Here is a 26,020-nt window from a genome sequence, read left to right as displayed (position 1 = left end):
AAAATTGAACAAGTGCAATTAAACATAATTAATTGTGCAAATTAAACACGCAATATAATCAATGTGCAAGCAAATAAAGGCCTAATTATACTAAACAGGACAAATATGGAAATTTCCAATGAAACCCTACATTTTATAATTTTCGAAATTTTTTAAATTTTTAAATTTTTTAATTTTAAAAAATAAATATAATTTTTTTTTGGTGAATCGGGTTAGGTTTGGTCTAGCCTGACCACGGGTTTGGCTCGGTCGCACGGGTTGGGTTCGTCTCGACCGGACTCGAGCTCGATCCTATAGGCGCGAGTGGACTCGAAGCATGAGCCCAGCCCAAGTGGTCCCCCTCCTCTCTTTTTAAAAGCAAACCAGACCCACAAGACGAAATAGGCCCCCCTAGTGCAAGATCAACCCACACGCAACAGGGCCTATTTAGCCTGAATCAGCAAAGGCCCGACTCGAATCTATGACTTGGGCCTGACCCAGATCTGGTCAAAACCCTACCCGATTGGGGGGTTCTCGTCTAACCTAGTTCTGACCCGCTTTTAACCTTCTTCTCTAGGGCTTCTTGGCAGTGGTGGCACAGCGAGGCGCGGCTACACTTTGCTAGAGGTTAGTCACGGCGGCGTGACGAGGCGAGGTGTGGCACCCCTTGACACAACCCCCGATCTGCTAGGGTCGCCACAGCTCGCTCACCTTTCACTTGACCTAATAAAATGTCACTCTGATACCATTTCAATGGAAACAGGTTCATTCAACTTGGGGGTTTACATCTTTTAGATCAGTCCCAACGCAGCTCATATAACGAAAGTATACTTATCACCTCCCAAACCTGTACACAAACTAAATGATACAATGCAATACACACCATTACAACCTTATATATATATATATATATATATATATATATATATGCATTTTAGGGCCAAATCACTTTTATTTACATACTAAGATGGATTTTACAAGTCGGTATAACAAAAGGGCCAAGACTTTAACTAAGCTCGACTAAACCCAAAAAGAACTCGACTATACATCAAACGTGTATATCTATCCATCAGCTAGTGTCAGCCATCCCAAAAAGTGTCAACCTCCACCAGTCACATGCTCCTATCACACCCATCCCGGTGTATTGGCTAGCGGTGGTGGCAGCATCCCTATCATCCTCCCATCTCGGCGAACATGGACAGACAAAAACTCTTGTACTACAGGACCATCAGGTAAGCCCACATTGTACATGACCAAAACACGGACGCAGATAAACACCAAACGATGAACACTGATGTAGTGGTGCTCCGAGCACTCGACCTCTACATCAAACGATAATCCATAAAACATACCACGCGTGACAGGTGCTAGAGGCATTGCTCAATCTGAGATGTTAGTCTCCAAAGGGGTGAGTACAACCACTCAGCAGTAAAGATCCATCAAACTACACAATGCAACAAGCAAGACAATCAAAATATCATGAGTAAAGCACATATCATTCATGCTATCGAGCAGACATCACCATGCGGTCATGCATATATCACCATGTAGTCATGCATATCTCACCATGCCATCATGCATATACCACCATGCAATCGTACTTGTATTTCCATGAGGTTCATCCCATGCTATATGCACATACATATGCATGATTCATATCATCCATGCTATCATGTATACATCCCCATGAGATCCATTCAAGCCTTCATGATCGCATTCTCAATGTCAAATAGCATCAATTCACTTTCATAAGCAGATCATGCATTATGCCATATGCATATACCCATGCACATGATTCAATTTCAATATTTATCTTTCACAAGGATCTCATTGTTTTTCTTCTAGGGACTAATGTTTGCATCCCACAATTTATCGCTCGCACCCAACCTGGCGTCGTGAGGAGCCTTCGGCACAAACCTCCGGGCATCTCGCATCCCAACTAGCATCACGAGAAATCCCCCCGACACAAACCTCCAAGGCTTCTGGCACAAACCTCCGAGCATCCCGAAACTCTCGAGGACCTCCGGTACAAACCTTCGAGCATCCAGCACATACCTCTGGGCATCTCGAAACTCCCAAGGCATCGTCGGCTCACATCTTCGACGATATCATTATTATCACAATATATAATCACATATATGTCTCATTTTCAACATGACATTTGATGCAACAATATCAAAGGTCTAAACCAGCTTTTTGATGTCATATGATATGCCAAACATCACCATATATGCAGTACACATAACATCCACAATACCACATTTCATAAAGCAATTCATTGGTTTTTGAAAATAGAACCAATTTTCGGGTAAAGCAGAATGCATCTCTTTAGTAAAAATTCTTGGAAAATTTGTAAAAAATCTCAATAAATTCTGAAAATTTGATATAATGTAAAAAAGATCAAGAGGAAGATATTTAATGAAGAACACCATGTCAAGAAAGTTTCACACTAATCACATAGATCCATACATCACAGCAAAAGAAATTCCAGTGCCACTTTTGCACAGTTTCAGAAATAATTTTGATTAAGCCCCTAAATGAACTTTAAAAATTATGATATTTTAATATGTTATAGATGAGATCTAAATTTAAAAGTATCATCAAGAAATACAAGTCTAATTCCTTCTATATTAAAACTATAATTTTTATAACACTTCCTATCTCTCGGTTTACTGTCCAGATTCATCCTTTCCAAAGAAAATCATTTCATCAACCAATACTTGTCTGTTTCATCTCAATTTTTAGTATGTTAATCTTCAAGAAGTCCTCTACAAATTTCATCAAGAAGTCAAAGTGAGATTCCAACTAAAAAATTGCATGCAGCTCACGAAATCACCAAAGGCGAACTATTTTTACATGCAACAACTCACTTGGAACACTACCACCATTCATTCGAGTTTCCAGCATTCAACATCACAGCTCAAGCATTTCCAGCATTCAACATCACAACCACATCAAGTAAAATGGTAGATCAATGGACTCTACTTGCCTTTAATCCAAGCAAAAACACAGCAAGCACACGGTGGGGCAAGGCGGCTTGATGGCGGGACTCGCGCACGCACGCAGCGACGAACCTCCTTCTCCCTTTCTCTCTTCCTCTCTTTCTCTCATTCTCTCGCACGACATCTCTCTCTCTCTCTCTCTTGAATGGTAACCCCCATCATCAATCCGCCTCTCCTCTCTTTCTTTCCCCCTCATCATTAGCAATCATTTGATTTTGCATGGCTTCTTACACTTGGCTACAATGGACTAACACTTGGCAAGCTTCTCTTGCCACTTGGGGATTTACATGCAGGTTGATGGACCTCCCTTTGGGCTGAGCCTCTCCCTCCGTTCCTCTCTTCCCATGGTCGACGGCAGCCCCTTCCTTTTGTGCTTCGCGGGCTAGGCCTTAGTGGCTGAACGGTGGGGCTCTTGTGGGCTAGTCTTGGCCTAAGAATTTTGGCCCACTTCCTCTTTTAATAATCTATTCTAAATCCCCACTTATATAAATATTTAATCACACTTATTCACTTAGCCATAAAACTTTGCATCATAAATAAATAAATTTCAACTTATAAAACACATGGCCAAGAATAGAATTTTCCCATCAAGTAATTATCCATTGAAAAGCTTGGCCCTAAATCTTATTGCAAATCATGGATCAAATGGCTACAATATAACTTGTTGGTACTTCCATCACCTATCTAGGGTTCATAGCACATCTAGAGGTTGTCATGAAATTCTAGGATGCCACATGAGGCTTGCTAGCGACGCTCGGTGCTCGCGGTTGTAGGTGTCGGCGAGAGGCTGAGGGTTGCAATGGCAATGGCATTGCAGCGGTCGGGGTTAGAGGGTGGCAACTTGGACGGCGTTAGGACAAGCGACTATTGGAGAGATGTGGCTTGGCGGTGGAGCTTCTTGATGCCACCAATGGTCGGGCAGACTTGCGGTTGGCTTTGGCGGTGAGCTCCTCCCTCGGTTCCTCCTCGCTCGAACCCCTCATCCATTCTTCTCTTTCTGCTTTTCCTCCCTCTAGTTCTCTCTCTCTCTCTCTCTGCCACATTGCTTCTTCACACGTGCCTCCGCTCCAAACCTAGGTTTCGGGAGACAACAACAATCGCGGTTGGTCGGGCGGCGGTAGTGGCAGGAGCGGCAACGGCGAGCCTTCTCTAACTCCCCCTCTCTCTCTCTCTCTCTCTCTCTCTCTCTCTCTCTCTCTCTCTCTCTCTCTCTCTCTCTCGCTCTCTCACTCCTGCTCTCTCTGGTTTTCTTGCTCTCTCCCTCGAGCTCTCTCTCCACCTCTCTTTGCTTCGAGCTCTCTCTACCTCCCCCTTAGGGTTTCATGTGTAAAGAGGAAGAAGAGAAATGGGATGGGTCGCAAAGGAGGAAAGGATGCTGGGCTGGGCATAGGCCCAGGCGAGGGGAAAAAGAAAGGAAGAGGGGCGGGCCGGGCCAAAGCCAAATCTGCCCGACCTGACCCCTAAACCCTTTTTTCTTTTTGTGTTTTTTTAAACAAGAATTAAGAAAATTAATTAGTTTTTTGCCTTTTTTTTTGTTTAAAAATAGGTGTCAACAGGTGGCTAAGAGCTTCTGGATGTCGACCAGGATGGTCTGGACACACCGATGATAGCATGAGAGACGTCACGCTAGCGGGAGGCTGGCGACAGTTTGGACGAACGGTGTGTGGGTGTGCGGCTTCGGCGGTGAAGGTGGTCGATGGCAAGGCTTGCTAGCTCGGTTTTCTGCTGGTCTTGGCTTTCAAAATAGCACAACAATGGAAGAAGTAAGGCTAAGGAAGAAGAAGGAGTGATTTGCAGCTGGAGAGGGGACTGCAAGCCTTCAATGCCTTCACAAAATATCCAAAACACTCATCACAAAAGCCCCACCATGCTCAGCCATCATCCTCAGCCATTATCCACACCAAAGCTTCTCTAAGAAGTCTCCCAAGGTGGCTAAAATGTTGCTCCCCCCTTGGCCTACGAATTCTGGACATTCCCCATCCAATTCCACTTCAAATCTCCTCCAAATCAATTCAATTAAATGGCCAAAATTCCATGGAGGGTGCCCACACTAAATTCCACATTTTTCTTCATCAATTGAACCAACTTGAACCCCAAAAATCCACCTAAAAACGGTCCCTCGAATTTGCCTGTCCAAAATAGCCAAAACTTGAATTTTCGCCAAAAACTCGGGTTTGCAGAAAAGTTTTCAGAGGACGAGTTGACATTCCTAAAATAAATTGTGACATGACAGAACTTTCAATTTCGCGATTAATTTCAACCGGGCGCGATTTTAGCGTGACCTAACCTACTAGATAGCTTTTAGGAATTTTTTGCCGATTTGACCCATGATCAATTATTTTCGAGCCACATTGTACATCTTTGACTCATTGGCAACTCTCAGTTGTTGTGAAAATCTAAAGGTTTCAAATATAGGCACAAGATACAAAAATGATAGAAAAATCGGTTTAATGTCATTCGACAAAATTTTTGCAATTAAGTGGAATCACCCATACTTTAATCATATACCTTTGTCGAATCGACCTATCTCCAGTTTCTGATTGATTTTGATGGTGCCGTATTAACCCTTGTAGATTAGCACAGTCGAATAGTCGATTTCTGGTCGAATTCTCAAGTCTATTGCGTTTAGATTCCTTAACGACTTCACTTGATAGATTAGTTATCTCGTGAGTGATCAGCTCAGAGAATAAGTCTATAGGCGCATTGATGAAAAGTCTATCTCATTCTATCGAAAACAGAATCAGAAAATCAGGATGTCACATCAAGTCACGATAGTTCCTCAATGGGAAACTAGAGGAGGAGGTTGACATGAAACAACCCGGAGGATTCTCCTCTAGTAAAGGTGAGCATTTGATGTGCAAGTTTAAGAAATCTATATATGGCTTGAAATAAGCATCCTGCTAATGATATTTAATGTTTCATGATGTCATCTCTTCATTCGGTTTTGTAGAAAATGTCATGGATCAATGTAAATACCATAAGGTTAACGGAAGCAAAATTTGTTTCTTTGTACTGTTTGTGGATGATATTCTACTTGCAACCAATGATAAGTGATTGTTACATGAGGTGAAACAATTTTTCTCAAAGAGTTTTAACGTGAAGGATGTGGGTAATACATCTTTTTTCATTGGCATTAAGATCCACATAAATAGGCCTTGAGTAATTTTAGGACTATCTTAGGAAACCTATATTGATAAGGTCTTAAAAAGATTTTGAATGAAAGATTGTTCATCGAGTATAGTGCCTATAGTGGAAGGTGATAGGTTCAATTCGAACCAGTGCTTAGACATAATCTAGAAATTAAATAAATGAATAACATTCCATATGCTTTTACTATCGGAAGCTTGACCTGACATAGCTTTTGCTGTGGGAATGTTAGAAAGATACTAGAGTAATCTAGGTATGGACAATTAGCAAGCTGGAGAGAAAGTGATGAGATTTATTCAAGGTGCCAAAGGCTACATGCTTATGTATAAACAAACTGACAACCTAGAAGTAATTGGTTATTCGGATGCCGACTTTGTGAGTTGCGTTGATTTGCAAAAATCAACATCTATATACATTTTTATCTTAGTTGGCAGAGCCGTGTCATGGAGGAGTGTGAAGTAGACTTTGATTGCTACTTCTACTATGGAGGTTGAGTTCATTTCTTATTTTAAGGCTACCTTGCATGATATTTGGTTGAGCAGTTTCATTTCTAGACTTAGAATTATTAACTCTATTTCTAGGCGTTAAGAATTTATTGTGATAATTTAGTGCGGTTTTTATGCCTAAAAATGCCAAGAATGGTAGTATAAGTAAGCATATTGACATCAAGTATTTAACCATAAGGGAACGTGTTAGGGAAAATAAAGTGGTTACGGAACACATTAGTATTGAATTGATGATAGCTAATCCTTTAACTAAAGCCATGCCAAGGATCATGTGGTTAGTATGTGAATGGGTCACATCATGTGATTTGTTGTCGTATGGACAAATTTTGTTATATGAAACTCTTATTTAGTTATAATATTAATTCTAATTTTTGGTGTACACATTCTATTGTTTATGAAAATAACATATATCCTTGGTTCTTGAATAAACATAGGGTTTATTCATTAAGATGTGTTATTACATATAGATTGGCATTAAAGAAATTAGATGCAATGTGATACTTAGAAGTTATTACTTGCTATTAGAGGACATGTCGCCATGATTCATGCACTTTATTTCTTTTCTTTGAGCAGAAAGTTTTTTTGGAGTCGGTTAGATAATCCATATGATGGAAATGTTGGAATCAAGTGGGAGGATGTTATATATATAATGTGATCCCACATTCTGGGACATTTTCTCTTTTTAAGTAATGGTTTTTTCATGCTTAGTACCTCTTTGTAACAACTGTCCATTTGATAACTGCCTCGATAGGAGATGGTTTAGAAAAGGAAGAATGTTCATTTCATAGGGATAACCACAAGATCTAACGCAAACCCTCTTATTTGGAAATACACCATCGGTACGCAGGGGGATTGGGTTAGTAGAGTATGCTCATAATTTCATCAAATTTTTGTGAATTTTTTATGAATACAAATTCGAACGATGGCTAGAGGTTTGTTTTACATTTGATCCTATTTTTTCAGCATATGATTTTTATGTCTATCATTGCATGCTATGTCCGAGGTATGTCATTGCAATAAACGCGGTGGACATATGGATATATGCATAATCATCCCACGATGATGTCTCTTTATGGTCTGCTCATTGTAGATGGCACTTAAAAGTAGAAATTTTTAGCTCACAACACACCTATGCTATTACATAATGATTCACATTAGGAGTTTTATCCCAAATTAAGGTAATTATTAATTTGACCCGTAAGACTTCAGGTCATTTTTTTAATTACTTTAATTTTTTAGGAATTTTGATAGCATTTCAATTTTTAAAACATTATAGAGTTAAAATAATTGCTAATTTAATCCATGAGACAACGGATTATTTTTTTGGTTATTTTAATTCTTATCTTCATTCTTTTAAATAATTACTTGTTTAGAAAGATTAAATAAAAAATAAAAAAAAAAACAGAAAATGCATAAAAATCTAAATATTGCATTAGAGCATTTAGGTTTAGTAAAATAGGACTATAGTCTTAGGGTTAGTAAATTGGAATTACATTTATACGATTATAATTTTTAGATTATACTGTTAGATGGGTGATTTTTGTTAGGGCTATTTTTAAATAAGGTTGGCATGTCTTGATTTTTTATATAGCTTTTAGGATAAAATATAGTTTAAGTTAAATTGATTCCTAAAATAAATTAGAATATCATTCACTTTAGTTAGTCTAATTAGTTTTAGATCAAGTCAATTTTCATTTAGTAAAACAAAAAGAGGAACAAAAATGTTATGCATGCCATGTGAGTTATAGTTTAATTGTTTTTTTTAATAAAAAGGAAAATGCTAAAAGATGATCATTGCACCATTAAGTTACTTTATTTTCAGTAAAAAACATTATGTCATTAAAAAAACAAAAACAAAAAAGATCACTCCTTGGTTAGTTAATAGGTTAATTCATAATTAATCTCATATCATCATTATTTAGCATAGGTTGCATATATGCATTAAAAAATGAATCATCATAAAAAAAATAATAAAAGAGCATGCATGTAGAAATGACATGTCATTCATCCCATATCACGTAGCACATGCATATTTAGGATTATATAAATTAGATTGCATACATATAGTAATAAGTTCAAGTCATACCATATGAATTGCATCTCACATATCATTAAAGTAAAATCCATACATATTAAATTTAGATTAAGATTGCATATAATTAATTTAAAAAAAAAAAGAAAAAGAAAAATTAGGTGTCATGTCATTTAGAATGTTATTTGAATGCATATTTAGGACATGCATTTTTATTAGCATTTTTTATTTGAATGTTATTTTATTGATTGCGCACCCGCATGACCACCATTTGCATGTTAGTAGTTTAGGTTAAAATTAATTAACATTGTCTGCTAAATATTTTTTTTAAAATTAAAATAAAAGTTACCGAAAGGGCGTTAGACTAATTTAGCGTAATCATGTCCCCGGACTTATTGAATCTCTAGTTCGTAAAAATAAAGTATTCTCTCATACTTTATTTGGGTTTCTAATCAACCCTAATTGATTAGTGGCGGCTCCAAATTGAATAGAATTGCATGTTTAAATAGATTAATTTCTATCAAGTCGCGATTGGTAGGACTTGAGAGGGTCCGTGCCAAGTCTTCAAACTTAGTAATCCATTAACCTAAACTTTAGGTAATTCACCCTCGAGAAGGTCGCGACAGCTTGGCGACTCCGCTGGGGAGAGAGTTAAAACTCATAGTGGACATAAGCCTGTTTTATTTTTTATTTTTAAGAAAAATATTTTGTTTGGCAGCATGGAAACAAGGTACGCTCCTAACATGAAGCGTTAAATGTTTTTACAGATGGGAGGTATAAGGGGAGTAGTCCTTGCTAACCCTTGTTTTGCAGGTTAGAGTTAAGGATGAATGGTTGAATTTAAACTATAAAAGTGTTGTTTGCAATTAAACTGTTGTGCATGTTTTATTGTTTTTAGCACTACACTATTGCACACACAACCTGCTGCCGGACTCAGGTTGCGATAGGATTTTAGGATGGTGTTGAGAAGGATACTCCCTCTAAAGTGAGACTGCTATATAGAGGTTGACCTTCTCTTCCCCGAAAGTTCTTCATGGTGTCGAATGTGTTTGTCCATATCCGCGAGACTGTGTGATATTAGACATTCAATTCGACTAAGCCGGGGTTAGGAGGACCTGACACGTTAATGCGAGACTGCAACGGTCAGATCATCCCCTTAGCTCCATCTTGTTAAGCCATCTAGATAGAAATCGAGCCCCACATTTCATGCGTGTGTCTATGTGATTGTCATCTCTTCCCAGTAAAAGTAAGTTGTTTAAATTCTCACTATTGCAATTTACTTACTTGCAATTTTGTTGGTCCATGACATTAGGTTTCGTCGTCGGTCTTATTTTATATGCAATGGGGAGATCCGAAGTTCAATTCATTTGAACTCCCAAGATTGAGCTCAGAGGGTGGTGGAACAATTTAAGTAAAGAAGGTCAAGATTATGTGGAGTCAATACTGGGACGGCTCATCTCTCTTTTGGATATCGGAGTCCATAATGGTGTTTTGCAAGCTATATCGCACTTTTGGTGTCCCAAGACGACTACATTTATTTTTGGTAAGAATGAGCTAACTCCAACACTAGAAGAGTATAGCGTTATCATAGGAATGCCCCTTGAAACTGAACTTGTTAGGCCACCTCTTGGTATGGAACCTATATCAATTTTATCTCAATTTCTAAGGATTAAAACGGATGATGTTAAGAAAGTTTTAAAAGCTAATTGTAATGCATGCCCTTTCTCCTTTTTGGATAATCATTTTTTAAATCAATCTTCAATGCGCCAAAAGGGTAGGATATTCATCTTAGCATTCTTTGGACTTATAATATTTCCTCACCGAAAAAATGCTATTGATCCCTCAATTGCATGGGTGGTCAGACAAGCATGCATTGGCATGAACTTTATAAACATGATTTTAGCTAAGACATTTTTGTCCCTCAACCGTTTTAAACAAAATGGAGAAAAAATCATGAATGCCTCTCCTGAGCTTTTACAGATTTGGTTTCTTTCTCACATGAAGGAGTTTGGTCATTTCATGCGTCGAGGTGAAATTGATCACCCAATAAAAAGATTTTCAATCTTAGAAAAAAAGTATACTGGAAAATCATTTTCCGATTGGGTGACTTTTCTTAAAGATCCATATCTCAAGGGCTTCCTATGGTATGCTAAATGGTTCCATGTTAGCGTGGCTCGTTTCTCTCACAAGACTGATAATCCAATTCCGCTGATGGGAATTACTGGCGCAAGATCTTACTATCCTTATAGAGTGGCCCGCCAGTATCGAGTGCTCCAAGATATCCCACATCCTCTCCGAATGGATCTATTTCAAGCCCGCTTCGTGTGCAAGGATCACAAATACCTCGATGAGATCGAGCGTCTTGAAAATGCATGGAAGGAATGCCATCCGAAAAAGATTGCGGTGCCTAGAAGATTGAAAGGAAATGAGAGGATTTTTCATGTCTCAAATTATTATATCCACCATCACGAGATCCCTCAAGCTCTACTTCCCATGATACCTGAAGTGACCATGAAGCCCACTCGCAAAGCACAAATTAAAAATCTTGAAGAAACGGTGGAAAGGAAAGAAGCTCGTATTTCGAGTTGGTTCGACAGAACAAGAAGCTTCAAAGACTGTGATCTCCCAATTGTATATAGAAAAGAGTCGCTAGATTAGGAGTTTAATTCTGGCTTTATGATGTTATTTCAATTTCTTAGATTGATGTTTTAGGAATTTAATTTCCTAGGGAGTTATTTTAACATTTTAAGTTGATGTCTTTAGAATTTGATTTCACTTAAAAAAATAAGCGATTGACCGTTGTCATGGACCAATCTCATTTGTTATGATACTTACTACATTATTTTACATTGATAGGTAACAACACAGCTCATCTAAGATCACCAATCCGTACTCGTTCCAGAGCAACAATGGCTGATAACACCGAACAAACACGTGTTGCTGAACAAACTCGCATCGCTGCCCTCGAATCGGAGGTGAAGCAAGTTCTAAATGTTCTTGAGCAGCTCTCTAAGAAAATCGATTCTCTCCAGACAAACACTGCTCCACCAGCTCCGCAAGTTGAAGTAGTGTTACCACAACATGCTCCCATGGTTGATCCAAGAGATAAAGGCAAGAATACATCCACAAGTGGCCCATCATCCTCTCATGATGCCTCCAAGGTTAAAATTACTGACGCGCCTCAAATTGTTGTTGATGAGGAGATACAAGTGATACAGCCGGCTGTACCGAAGACTGAGCAAGAAAAACGCTTAGCGAAAATCGAGGAGAAACTTAAGCAACTGCAGGGTTCATTTAGCCAAGACCCAACTGATCTATCCCATTATGCAAAAATCAAGATGCCAAAGGAGTTCAAAATGCCAGACTTTGAAAAGTATGATGGCACCTCTTGCCCGAAGATCCATCTGCAGACTTATGTAGTCAGGATGACCCAATATGTTGATAACATCCCTTTAATGATTCAACAATTTCAAGCAAGCTTGACAGGACCAGCGCTTCAATGGTACATTATGAAGAAGATTAATTTGCTGGAGACTTGGGAGGATTTGACGGATGCTTTCTTCAAGCAATATAAGTATAATATTGATGTCACTCCATCTCGAGAAGACTTACTTTGCACTGAGAAGAAGAGGACGGAATCTTTCAAGGCATATGTCACGAGATGGAGGACTGTAGCTGCTCAGATTACTCCGGAGCCGACAGAAAAGGAGTTGATGGATTTGTTCATGAAGACTCTCCCACTGAATATCGAAATCGAATGTTGGGATCGATCTGAGTCATTCAATCAGCTAATCCCTGTTGGTGAGCGAATTGAAGTAGCATTGCGTGATGGATGGGCGTCTGATCAAACCAGCTCATATGGGAGAGTCTCAACCAAGAAGGATAAAGAACGTGTAGCGGAGGTTAATGCAACTTATGTTCAACCACCTCGCCCTATCCCAAACACCCAACAAGGAGGAGCATGACCATTCTTTGGCCAGCAAAAGAACCCTTCTAGGCTTTAATTTATGCCTCTTCCTAAGCCATTGTCCAAGATCTTGCCAACCCTTCAGAAGAAAGGATTACTCGCTAAAGAGCCTAAGCGACCTAATCCCGAGCGATTCCCCAACTATGATCCGTCCAAGACATGTGCTTATCATATGGGAGAGGTAGGGCATTCTGTTGACGATTGCTATACGCTGCAACATAAAATCCAAAATCTTTTGGATGCAAGGTGGTCTCATTCCGCGATACACAGCCGAACATCCAGAATAACCCACTCCCTGACCACCCAGAAGCTGTGAATACCATATTCGATTTTGATGCTGACCCCACCATGTTTCAGATGATACATGAGGAAGCAGAAGTGATGGACACCCTAGGGCAACCAAGTGGCAAATTCGATTACTATGTAAAGTATTCGGCTCCTCCCAGCTCCTATTTCAACCCACGGGATATCATCCCAGATGTATGGGGTGGCATAGATGATTCCGAACCTCCAAAGATTGAGAGCTCTGATGACGCATTCAAAGGAATGACTGAATTGTTTGCCATCGATGAAGCTTAAGAGTAGAAGAATTTTAATTATTTGCACACTCCTCTGCGCAGGAGTCTTTATTGCTTTCCATATTTGCATATTTGCATTTTCAATTCTAGGATTTCCCTTATTTCAATAATGTAATTTGCTTTTCATCCAATAAAATACATTGGGATTTTCGTGTTTTAAGGGCATGTTGAAGTATACCAAACTAGCCCTGTGATGAAATCCTACCCAAAGAAAAGGGCAAGGAGCTAATTTTGAAGGCTGGGCTTCTTCATGTTCCCTTGAAAATTTTTCAAAATAAAATAATTTTCCAACATGCATCTAATTTACCCTGTGTGTTTCATTTAATTATTTGCTTTATGTTTCAGGTGCAGCCCTGCGCACATTTAAGGAATCTCTATGAGCTCCCTTGCAAAGAGGGGGCAAGACATAGATGCTTAACAGTTTTGACTTTATGATTTGATTGAGCATGTCATTTTTATCATTTCAGAATGTTTTCACATGATGTGTAATTCACCAATTCCACTTGAAATTTATCAAAATGGACAATTCGGTGAAAGATGTTGAGTTACTTGAATATGCTAAGTGAGGTGTGAAAGGCAAGCCTAATCCCATACACAGTCCCCTGTCTATACATTGTGAGGTGAGTATAGAAACATTTTGTGTTTCAAGATGACGAATTTTCTTTCGTGAAGTATGACAACTAAAATAATGAGGGGCAGTTCATTTCTTTACAATGAACCCTTGTTTAATCCTTCTTTGAGCCTAAACACTTGAAGAACTTCTTTCATACTACCCCTGTCAAGAACCACCCCATATCGGGGCAAATGGAGGAAAGTTGACATTGAAGGAGAGTGAAATGAATGGAAATTTTCTTGCTCTCACTTGCATCAATCTTCAAGTTATGCTTTTACATTAAATTCATGTGGTAATTTAAGTGCCTTAGGATGACGAAGAGCATTTCTTTCACTATCCTATACACTTATACCATTTGCGTAGCCCACTTGAGCCTCAATTTCATTTCTTTTAAACCCAGTTAGTGATCATCCCTCACACTGGGGCAAGGCAAGAGATAGATGAAGACCCTTGAAGGTTCAAGTGTCATTTAAAGTATACATGACACACATATTGTGCGCAAGAGCTGAAATCAAAATAGAACTAAGGGGCATGAAAAAGCAGTGTGCCTGGTAAAAGCAACGCGAATGCCCGTGAAAAGAAGAGAGAAATGATTGATGAATTGGGGGGCATAAAAAAAAAAGCAATGTGCCTGATCGATGCCCATCGTCAAAGAAAATGACTTTAAAAGAAAAAAAATGTTGAGAAAAGATCTCGAGTTGAATAATCATTGGCATTAGTGACAAACTCTTGAGCCAATAAAGAAATCTGTCAAGAAGACAATCCGTGGCGAAGAAAACTGGTGGTAATGTCAAGATGATCACCAACTCTCACCTTTTACACACATTTTGAGCCTAACGATCCTTTCGTTTCTCAACCCATAAACCCAGCCTATGTTACGTCCCTTACAAAGTCTCTTCAGATTAGGGCATTTGAATTAACATAGGAATTCACATGTTTTGAGCATTGCTCGAAGAAGTGTGAGCAAGATTTTTTCTTTCTCATTTTGCAAGGTTCTTGACTTGTAAACCCAGAGATGATTACAGAATTGTTCTTTCAATTGCTTTGACCCAAAGAATCCTTTTGTTAAGCTATTGACCAAGCCCACATTACAAGCACTGTTAAAGACCTCTCGGATTGGTAAGGTCGTGCGGTTGCAAGAAAATTTGAACTCTTGTCAACAAGATGATGATAAGATTGAGTGATATATTCCCGCATCAATGGTCGGGACAAATAACCCCTCTTAAATGAGAGCGAGTGAAAAAAGCCTTTTCACACCAAAAGTGTCTCGTTTAGCATATTCAAGAGATTCATAGCTTAGTGAAAATTGTCTTGATATTTTTTCCTTGTGGAAGTTTGAAAAGCCATCATGTCTGGACCTTCATTGAATTAAAAAAAATGAATTTTTTTTTTTCAAATGATGAAATGAATTTTTCCTTAAAGACCAAAGGATTTGCCTTTGAACCCTTAGTTTGTTCAGTTATCTCGGTGCTTGATGAGAATTCCAAGTACCCATTTATAAAATGTTTTCAAATGTCTAGTTTGAATTCCGGATATTTGAACCTTTAAATGCTTGATGTGACTTCCAAATATTTGTCTTTTCGAGCGTCGATGTGATTTCCAAATGTTTTGAATTTTTAAGAACTTGATGCAATTTCCAGTGCTTGGGATTTGATGAGAGTCCCAAATCCCCCAAAGATTTTTCTTCAGATTCAGTTTGATTTAGGCGACCGTAGAATGGTACGGGTCCTAAACAACATTTATTGCTCTAACAGGTGACCGTAGAATGGTACGGGTCCTGGAAAGCCGTTTGTTGGAGAAATCTTCTTGAAGTGTTTTGAAGCTGACAAAACGTTTCCATCAGTCTAGTCTGAAGGTTGGCAGACTCTGCTATTTAAAGTCTGAAGACCTCTGGACAGCCGGACTCAAGACTCAAAGTCTATCCTCATTGACAGTCTCTAATCCGTTGAAGAAAGGTTATCCAGAACTGGATGTTTCGTTAAGGATTTAACCTTCTCATGGCTGGAAAAGACGTAATAGAATCCTTTGATTGATCAAGATTGATTCGATGATTGAAGATTCGATGATTGCCTAAATATTCTTGGAAGGTTCTACTTATGGAAACCGAGATCCTGATTGTATGGGCGAACGGGATTGATGGGCTATCGACACGTTCCTTTAATAGCTCGAACAATCTTCCTAATTGATTCCGTCCAACGGGTAGATTGGAGGAATTCCTTTGGTAAATGCCAACGGGTATGATGGCATAAAGGAGTATATAAGGAAGATGTTCTTAGTTGTTCGAGGAGTGCGCGATAGAGGAATTCCAAAGTCTGAAGCTCCTTTTTGTTTAGACAATTCCTTTGAGCGAATACTAGTATACAAAAGAGAGTCTATATTTGTGAGAAACCTTAAGGTGGTGTGGTAGAACATCTACACTGTGGAATCAAGGCAAAGTTGTGCTGTAACTTCTCTTTTGATCATAGTGAAATCTAGCCGGTGGGCTGTCAGTGCGGAAGAGTAGACGTAGGCTTGGAATAAGCCGAACCATTATAAATCATGTGTTCAATTTTCTCTTCCTTACTCTCTTTACCTCGATCGTATTTCATTTTGTTAATCAAGAGAGAATTTCCTTTCTATCGATTGCCAAGAATCGCTTCCGTATCTCGATAAATTGTTTGTGCACCTATTCACCCCCCTCTAGGTGTTTATACTAGCTATCTCAATTGGTATCAGAGCTCATGTACTCACTTTATTTGAAGTGTTTTGCTTCAGAGTAAAAGATCCATGGCTAGTATGTTAGCACCAGGGCTGATGGAAGGGCAAAGCAATACCGACCACCCTACTTTGATGGAAAGGATTACAACATCCGGAAAAACAAGATGAAAGCTTTCTTGCGATCAAAGGATCCTCTCGAATGGGACGTTGTAGAAAAAGGAATTACTCCTACAAAGCTGCATCGGTCTCGAAAGAGGGAAAGAAACTGTTGAGACCAAAGTGGAATGACTCAGGAAGAGATAAACAAGAGACAAGCACTCGATGCAAAAGCAATTTACTCTTTATATTGTGCTTTGTCACCAACTGAATATAATAGAATATCTTCTTGTGTTACAGCAAAAGAAGTCTGGGACAGATTGCATATCACCTATGAAGGAACAGTCAGTGAAGGAAACCAGAATTAACATTCTTCTCGGTCAATATGAAGCCTTCAAAATGAAACCAGAGAATCTATAACTGACATGTTTAGCCGTTTTACAGATATTGTCAATGGTCTTGAGAATCAAGGATAAAGAATTTATGATCCCATGAAGGTAAACAAGCTACTACGTGGACTCTCCAAGGATTGGAATCACATAAAGACTTCGATAAGAGAGACGCAAAGAATTATGCCACTATCTGTCGACGAGCTGATTGGAACTCTTTAGTCTTATGAAGTGGAACGGATCAATGAAGATGAAGATCCAAAAGGTAAGAAATCCATTACATTAAAATCAAATGATGATTCGATGATACAGATTCTGAAGATGATATGGACGATGAGGAGTTTGCTCTCATGATAAGAAGATTCAAAAAACTGAATAGAAAAGGAAGAAGGTTCAACTCAAAGAAACAAAGCTTTCAAAGACAGCAGACCAAGTCTGTTGATGATGAGGAACCAAACAAAGATGTAGTCTACTTTGAATGTAAGAAAAAGGGACACATCAGACCCCACTGTCCTCTTCTGAAGAAGAAGAGAGGAAAAGCTGAAAATTTTCGAAAAGCCGAAACCTGGAGTGATACAGAGTGTGAAGAAAGTGATAATGAATATGCCAATCTATGTCTGATGGCACAATCAGACTCAGACTCTAGATCAGACTCTGGATCAAACTCAGACAGTGAATTAGAGGCAAGTGATGTTAAAATTCCTGTCAAAGTTTCTAAATACATTGATGAACTGTGTTTTAGTCTTAAGACTTCTCTCAAAAGAATTTCCGAACTTAAAAATGAAAACTCAGCTCTAAAATAAAAAGAAAATGTTTTAGAAGAAAGAGTTAAAAGTTTAGACTTGATTTCCACTCTTAAAGAAAATGAAGATAATCTTTTAAAAGAAAATGATCTTTTAAAACTGACTTATCAAATACTTCAAAGAAATTTTCAATAGGGTCTGAAAAACTAGAAAAAATTCTTTCAGCTCAAAGACCTTACTTCAATAAGTCTAGTCTAGGTATGACAGAGAAACAATTCCCTTGATTGATTTTCCTAAAGTAAAAGAAAGAATTAAGAAAAGACCCTCGAGAGAGGCTTACAAAAATCATTTCAAGAAAGTTTTTGTAAAATCTGTAGGTAGAAATGCTCTCAGATGTTCAAAGTGCATGTTCAAAGTGCAACAGTCCGGATCACTTTGAAAAAGAGTGTCCTATGGTTTGGAAACCTGTTAAGAAAGTATGGGCTAATACTATTTATCTTACTAACACCAAAGGACCCAAGAAAGTTTGGGTACCAAAGAAAGCTTGAGACTTTATTTTAAATGCAGGTCTCCGTCAAGAAAAAGGCAAAGTGGTATCTTGACAGTGGATGCTCAAGACACATGACAGGAGACTCAAATTGTTTTATAAAGCTTGCTCAAGTAAATTGTGGAAAAGTTTCATTAGGAGGAAACAGCAAAGGAAGTATTGTGGGATTTGGAACTGTGAAAATTGGAAGTCTCACAATAAGTAATGTTTCCTTAGTGGAAGGACTCAATTACAATCTTCTTAGCATTAGTCAATTGTGTGATATTGGTTTCAAGATCTTCTTTCAAGAAGGAACATGTTCTGGAATCAGTAAAGACTCTACTCAGTCTTTCATGGGTCGAAGACATGGATATATCTATCTTCTAGATGTGAAACCAAATGAATCGCAATGTCTTATCTCAATTCAAGACGAAGCAAACTTATGGCACAGAAAGCTTGGTCATGTCAACATGAAGCAATTAGCCAAAGTCTCATCAAAGCAGCCTGTTCGAGGTCTACCTAAATTGCCATACTAAAAGACTGATCCATGCACTCCATGTATTCTGGGAAAGGTAAGAAATTCATTTAAGCCAATAAATCATGTCTCTACTAATCATGTACTACGGTTGTTGCATATGGATATCTTCGGACCAACCGAACCCGAGCATTGGAGGTAAGAAATATTGCCTAGTAATTGTAGACAATTACTCCCGTTTTACTTGGGTATATTTCCTTGCAAGTAAGTCTGAAACCTTTTCGTATTTTGAAAATTTTGCTAAAAAGGTTCAAAATGAAAAAGGATGTGTTATCTCATGTATAAGAACGAGATCATGGAGGTGAATTTGAGAATCAAGATTTTACAAAATTTTGTGATGAATCTGGCTTAAAGCATGTGTTCTCTTCTCCATATACTCCTAAGCAAAATGGAGTTGTGGAAAGAAAGAACAGATCTCTTCAAGAAATGGCTAGAACTCTTTTAATTGAAAGTAAGATTTCTTCACGATTTTGGGCTGAAGTCCATTTCAACAGCATGCTATATCATCAATAGAGTCTTCTTAAGACCTATTCTAGAGAAAACCCCTTATGAGTTATTCAAAGATAAGAAACCTATTGTTTCATACTTTCATGTATTCGGTTGCAAATGTTTTATACTGAAAAATGCAAAAGATCGAGTTGGTAAGTTTGAAGAAAGATCAGATGAAGGTATCTTCCTTGGATATTCTACATCAAGCAAAGCCTACAGAGTCTATAACAAGAAGAGCCAGTCTGTGGAGGAGTCAATGAATGTCAAATTTCAAGACTCAACGTAAGATGAATCAAGTCAGACTCATCAAGAAGAGTCTGAATATGCTCCAGACCCTCCAAAGCTTACAACTCAAGAAGCATCTCAGACTCTGGAAGACCAGCATCAGGTTGTTCGTGAAGATCCAAATAAAGAAAGAGATCATCAACCAAACAAATCAACAAGTAACTGGAAGCATAAGTCCAGTCATCCCAAAGATCTTATTATCGGCGAAATTAATGAAGGAATTCGCACCAGATCCAAAAGGCGAGAAGAGTCTAGTCTTTGTGGCTCTCGTTTTTGAAATTGAACCAAAGAGCATAGAAGAAGCTTTATCGATGAAAGCTGGATTGAAGCTATGCAAGAAGAGCTCGGATAGTTCAACATTAATGATGTCTGGAATTGACATCCAAACCAAAAGGTAAAACTCAAGTTATTGGAGCTAAATGGGTGTTCAGGAACAAGATGAATGAGAAAGGAAGAGTCATACGAAACAAAGGAAGACTCGTGGCCAAGGGATATACGCAAGAAGAAGGAATAGACTATGATGAGACTTACGCACCAGTAGCAAGGTTAGAAGCTATTCGACTATTACTTGCGTTTGCTTGTTATAAGAATTTCAGGTTATTCCAAATGGACGTCAAAAGCGCATTCCTAAATGGATTTATCCATGAGGAAGTTTATGTGGAACAACCACCGGGTCTAAGACCCAAAGAAGCCAGACTTAGTCTTGGTGAAAAGGCTTTGTATGGTTTAAAGCAAGCACCTCGAGCTTGGTACGACAGACTAAGTAAGTTCTTAATTCAGAATGGTTTTGTCAAAGGTAAAGTAGACACAACTTTATTTATCAAAAAGGAAAACAAAAGTTTCTTACTTGTTCAAATATATGTGGATGATATTTTTGGATCCTCTAATGAAAGTCTGTGCAAGAAATTTTCTAAGTCTATGTAGGATGAGTTTGAAATGAGTATGATGGGATAGTTAACATTCTTTCTTGGTCTTCAAGTAAAACAATTGAAGGAAGGAACTTTTATTTATCAAGAAAAATATGCTAATGATCTTGTCAAAAGGTTTGGACTGGAAAAGTGCAAAAAGACCGACATACCGATGTCAAGTTCTTTGAAGATAGACAAAGATGAAGAAGGGAAGAAAGTTGATCAAAAGCTGTACAGGAGCATCATTGGTTCACTTCTTTATCTTACTGCTTCTAGACCTGACATTTTGTTGAGTGTTTGCATCTGTGCGAGGTTTCAATCAGATCCTAGAGAATCCCATCTCAGTGTTGTGAAACGTATTATTAAATACGTTGCTTCATCATCAAGCATTGGTCTTTGGTATCCTAAGAAGGGAGACTTTAATCTTCTGGGATATTCAGACGCAAATCTGGCTGGTTGCAGAGTTGATAGGAAGAGCACTTCAGGAACTTGCCAGTTGCTTGGAAGCAGGACAGTGTTTTGGTTTTCAAGGAAACAAAGCACTGTGTCTCTTTCAACAACAGAAGCAGAGTATGTAGCCCTTGGAAGTTGCTGTTCGCAAATTCTATGGATAAAACAACAGCTAAGAGACTTTGAAATTGAAGACTCATGCACGGAGATTAATTGTGACAACACCAGCGCTATCAACCTCACCAAAAATCCAATTCTCCACTCAAGAGCAAAGCATATAGAGATTCGACATCACTTTATTAGAGAGCATGTTCAAAATGGAGATGTTTCAATTCAATTCAATTTGTTGACTCAAAGAACCAACTAGCGGATATATTCACAAAGCTTTTGGAGAAAAATCAATTTGAATCTATCCATTCCAGACTCAACATTTTGAGGTATGAGGAAATCAAAGTCTAAAGACTCTTAGACTCAGCCATACAAGACTTTATCTGTAAGATAGTCTTGGTACGACCGTCAGACTGTAAGTCTTTCTCTCTCTAATCTTATATTGAAAAGGTACGATCGTCAGACTGTGTTTTAATTGTTGCTATATTTAATCAACGTAATTATTGCATCGTTTCATTTTCAAAAAGGAAGTTATTTTTGAAATGGCTATTTTTGTGGAAAAAGAGTTATTTTGAAAAGGCATCTTTTTATTTCCTTTGTGACGGTTCGTTTATCTCTCTTTTTAACTGATCGTGCTATGTTGATTCCTTTTCACTTTACTCTCAAAAACCCTAGAAAGCATCGATCCTCCATTCCCGTTTGTCTTCTTTGTTTAATCTTAAAAAAGTTGTCATCTTTCTTGGGAAAGTCAAGCAAGGAATCTTCCAAAAACTAAGAAAGATGTCATCTTCAAGAAAGTCTTTGAGAATCACAAGCAAGGGACCACGGCGAATGAGTGAGGGGCCTACGCACTTCGATCTTGCGAAGAAGAAGTGTCTCCCAACAACAACCGAGCCCACAACATTCTCGGCGGTGTCATTCTCCTCCATCTAGTCCTCAAGGCGTTGATCATCAACAACGGGAAGAAATCATCGAGGATGCAGACCGTATGTGTTAGGAGTTGAAAGAGGAAGATATCAACCAATCAAAGTTTCCATTGCTCGGGCCACACTGGAACTGGTGAAGGACAGAAGAACAGATGAGAAGATCACCTACTTAAGGATGAGTGCATTCAACATCTTGCTTCACAAGATTGTGATCAATTGCCTCCAACCGAAATCAACTTCCAAGACTGATGTTTCAAGTTCAGAGGCAAAGCTGATGTATATCATCCTTTCCGGGAAAAATTTTTCTCTCCCTCACACTTTGTTATGTTTCACATGTATAGAGCAATGATGAAAGACAGAGGTCAACTCCCTTACCCAAGCCTTGTTACGAAGTTATTCAGACATCTGAATATTCAGCTTCCGCAAATCTTTTGTGTTCGACCATGCGATCATATGGTGGTAGGACTGAAAATGGTGACCAAAATGTGTCTGAAGGAACTGAGCAAGGAGTTGGAGGAGTTCAAGGAGAAGACTCCTGCCAAAGCTCATCAAATCTCTTCTGCAGCTAAAAGAAAAGGGAAGGAGCCCATGGTTGCTCCATCCAAGAGAAGAAGAGCTCTCCTCGTTGAGGATGAAGATGATGACGAAGACATCACCACCTCTGCAATGGCTTTGAAGAATTTAAGTCGTCCTGTTCCACAGAAAGAATCGGAACAAATGACGAAAGAAGTAGAGGAGAAGGAAGAAGAAGAAAGAGAAGCTGAACAAAAAGTAGAGGAGGAAAGACCTGAAGAAGAAAGAAGAGAAGAAGGAGAACCTGAGGAAATCTCTTCTCCACCTGTAGGGATGGAAACAGGGGGAGATCAAGAGAAAGGAGGGAAGTCTTCATATCCTGATGCAAGTAAAGGAGTCAATCGCTCACCTGCAGACCCAGAGGATGTTTATGCCTCTCAGTTTCCAGAAGAAGGTCATGAAGTCTCATCGCAAAACCTATGAGACTATGCTGATCTACCATCATCTGCATTTACTCCATCAGATCGGGCCGAAGCGAGTACTCAGACTGATAATGCAGCAGATTTTTGCAGAATCATGGATACTCTTTTGGAAATGAAAGGGAAAATTTATGCCTTGGGTTGTGAGGTTCAAAACTTGCAGAATGCGGGTCAAGCTTCTTCATGTTCATTAAATGATAAGATCCAAGCCCTCTCTGTTTAGATTCAGGCCAATGCCAAGGGTGAGGAGATTGCACAACTGAAGGAAGACTTGAAAAGGCTGGAAGGCATCGTTCAATCTATGGAAAATTTCCAGCTTGTCCGCGTTCCCAAGCAATCTTGACTTCATCTCATCCTTTTTAATGCTAACAAAAAGGGGGAGAGATGCAAGATTTGAACAAACTTTCAATTGTTAATCTTTTAATCGTGTGGTTTGTTGGATTGTTTTGTTGTTTGAACTTTGTTTAACTTTGTGTCTGGATGATAACTGAACTAGACTTGGATTTGACTGCTTCTATTAACTAGTATTGATATCTTATGGATGGCTTTATCGTATACTAGACTAACCTATTTTCTATGATTGCAGATTCTAGTGTTATTCATTTAGCCATTTATCTCTATAAGATATGCATATGTGTTTGAGAAATGTTTTGCGAGGTCAAAGTTATCCAAATCTGCAGAAAGTTTTGTCACCATCAAAAAGGGGGAGATTGTTGGAGAAATCTTCTTGAAGTGTTTTGAAGTGACAAAACGTTTCCATCGATCTAGTCGAAGGTTTGCAGACTCTATTATTTAAAGTCTGAAGACCTCCGGACAGCTAGACTCAAGACTCAAAGTCTATCCTCATTGACAGTTTCTTATCCGTTGAAGAAAGGTTATCCAGAACTGGATGTTTCGTTAAGGATTTAACCTTATCATCTGGAGAAGATCTCGTGGCCGGAAAAGATGTAATAGAATCCTTTGATTGATCAAGATTGATTCGATGATTGAAGATTCGATGATTGCCTAAATATTCTTGGAAGGTTTTACTTATGGAAACCGAGATCCTGATTGTATGGGCGAACAGGATTGATGGGCTATCGACATGTTCCTTTAATAGCTCGAACAGTCTTCCTAATTGATTCCGTCCAACGGGTAGATTGGAGGAATTCCTTTGGTAAATGCCAACGGGTATGATAGCATAAAGGAGTATATAAGGAAGACGTTCTTAGTTGTTCGAGGAGTGCGCGATAGAGGAATTCCAAAGTCTGAAGCTCCTTTTTGTTTAGACAATTCCTTTGAGCGAATACTAGTATACAAAGGAGAGTCTATATTTGTGAGAAACCTTGAGGTGGTGTGGTAGAACATCTACACTGTGGAATCAAGGTAAAGCTGTGCTGTAACTTCTCTTTTGATCATAGTGAAATCTAGCCGATGGGCTGTCAATGTGGAAGAGTGGACGTAGGCTTGGAATAAGCCGAACCACTATAAATCCTGTGTTCAATTTTCTCTACCTTACTCTCTTTACCTCGATCGTATTTCATTTTGTTAATCAAGAGAGAATTTCCTTTCTATCGATTGCCAAGAATCGCTTCCGTATCTCAATAAATTGTTTGTGCACCTATTCACCCCCTCTAGGTGTTTATACTAGCTATCTCATAGTTTCCCCATTCAGGCGACCGTAGAATGGTACGGGTCCTGAAAAATCAATTTTCCGTCAAGGCGACCATAGAATGGTACAAGTCCTCGACAACACCTATTCTCTATTTAGGCGACTGTAGACTGGTACGGGTCCTAGAAAGTGAATCCTATTTAGGCGACCATAGAATGGTACGGGTCCTAGACAAAACGTATTTCCCTATTCAGGCGACCGTAGAATGGTACGGGTCTTGGAAGGTAAATCCCTGTTTAGGCGACCGTAGAATGGTACGGGTCTTAGACAAAACCTATTTCCCCATTCATGCGACCGTAGAATGGTACGGGTCTTGAAAAATCAATTTTCCGTCAAGGCGACCGTAGAATGGTACGGGTCCTAGACAAAACCTATTTCCCTATTTAGGCGACCGTAGAATGGTACGAGTCCTGGAAAGTAAATCCCCGTTTAGGCGACCGTAGAATGGTATGGGTCCTAGACACAACCAAACACTGTCATACTAGGCGATCGTAGAATGGTACTGGTCCTAGACACAACAAAACACTGTCATACTAGGCGATCGTAGAATGGTATGGGTCTTGAGAAAGTAGTCTCTTTGTAAAGTTATGTTACTATGGTACGGGTCCTGGACATGTAACACCGACTGCCTAGAACTACTCCATCCTTCTTGAAGGTGGGTTATTGTGCTTGGGATCTGATGAGAGTTCCAGATCTCTAAATACTTTGAGCCTTTCAATTATTTGAAGAGATTTCAAGATGTTTGTCAGGTCTCGTAGGAATCATTTCGAATCTCCAGATAAGTATGATAGGTACGTGTTCTTCTTTGCATTTGCATTCCATTAAGCAAGAACACATAGAAATATATGTTCTTGACCGAATCCTTGCATTTACATGGCATTCTCTATTGCATGACATTGCATTTACTTGAGTCCATTTTTTTTTTAAAGTCATTACAATTAACATTTGCATATGCATTTCATATTCATTTGCATTCATTCTGCATGGTCTAAATTTAGGTGTCATTTATCTTTGAAGGAAACCTCTACGAGCTTCCTTCAAAGAGGGCAAATTGACACCTATTTTAAAATTTAATTTATCTTTTAGAAAATAATAATAGAGCATTTGGTTGTAGAGGGAATTTAAAAAAAAAAAATTGAACCAAATTTCAAAATTTAGAAAGTTCAAAAATCGTGTGATTTTGGAGATGCTAATTTGTTGAACGGTTGAGTGAATATCTCACCTGCAAAAACAAATTGGAGTTTTTCTCTATAAATAGAGAAAAGGGAGCTTCAGTTCATGGGGGCGAATTCAGAAAAAATCGACAAGAAAAATTCAAAAAAAAAAGAGTCTTCCTTCGGGAGCTTCTTTTTCCTTCGTTCCTTTGAAAATCTGCACAAAAGAAGAATGAGGAAAAAAGCT

The sequence above is a fragment of the Eucalyptus grandis genome, chromosome 5 (genome assembly GCF_016545825.1).
Source record: "Eucalyptus grandis isolate ANBG69807.140 chromosome 5, ASM1654582v1, whole genome shotgun sequence".
Lineage (NCBI taxonomy): Eukaryota > Viridiplantae > Streptophyta > Magnoliopsida > Myrtales > Myrtaceae > Eucalyptus > Eucalyptus grandis.
This window is presented reverse-complemented; position numbering follows the sequence as displayed.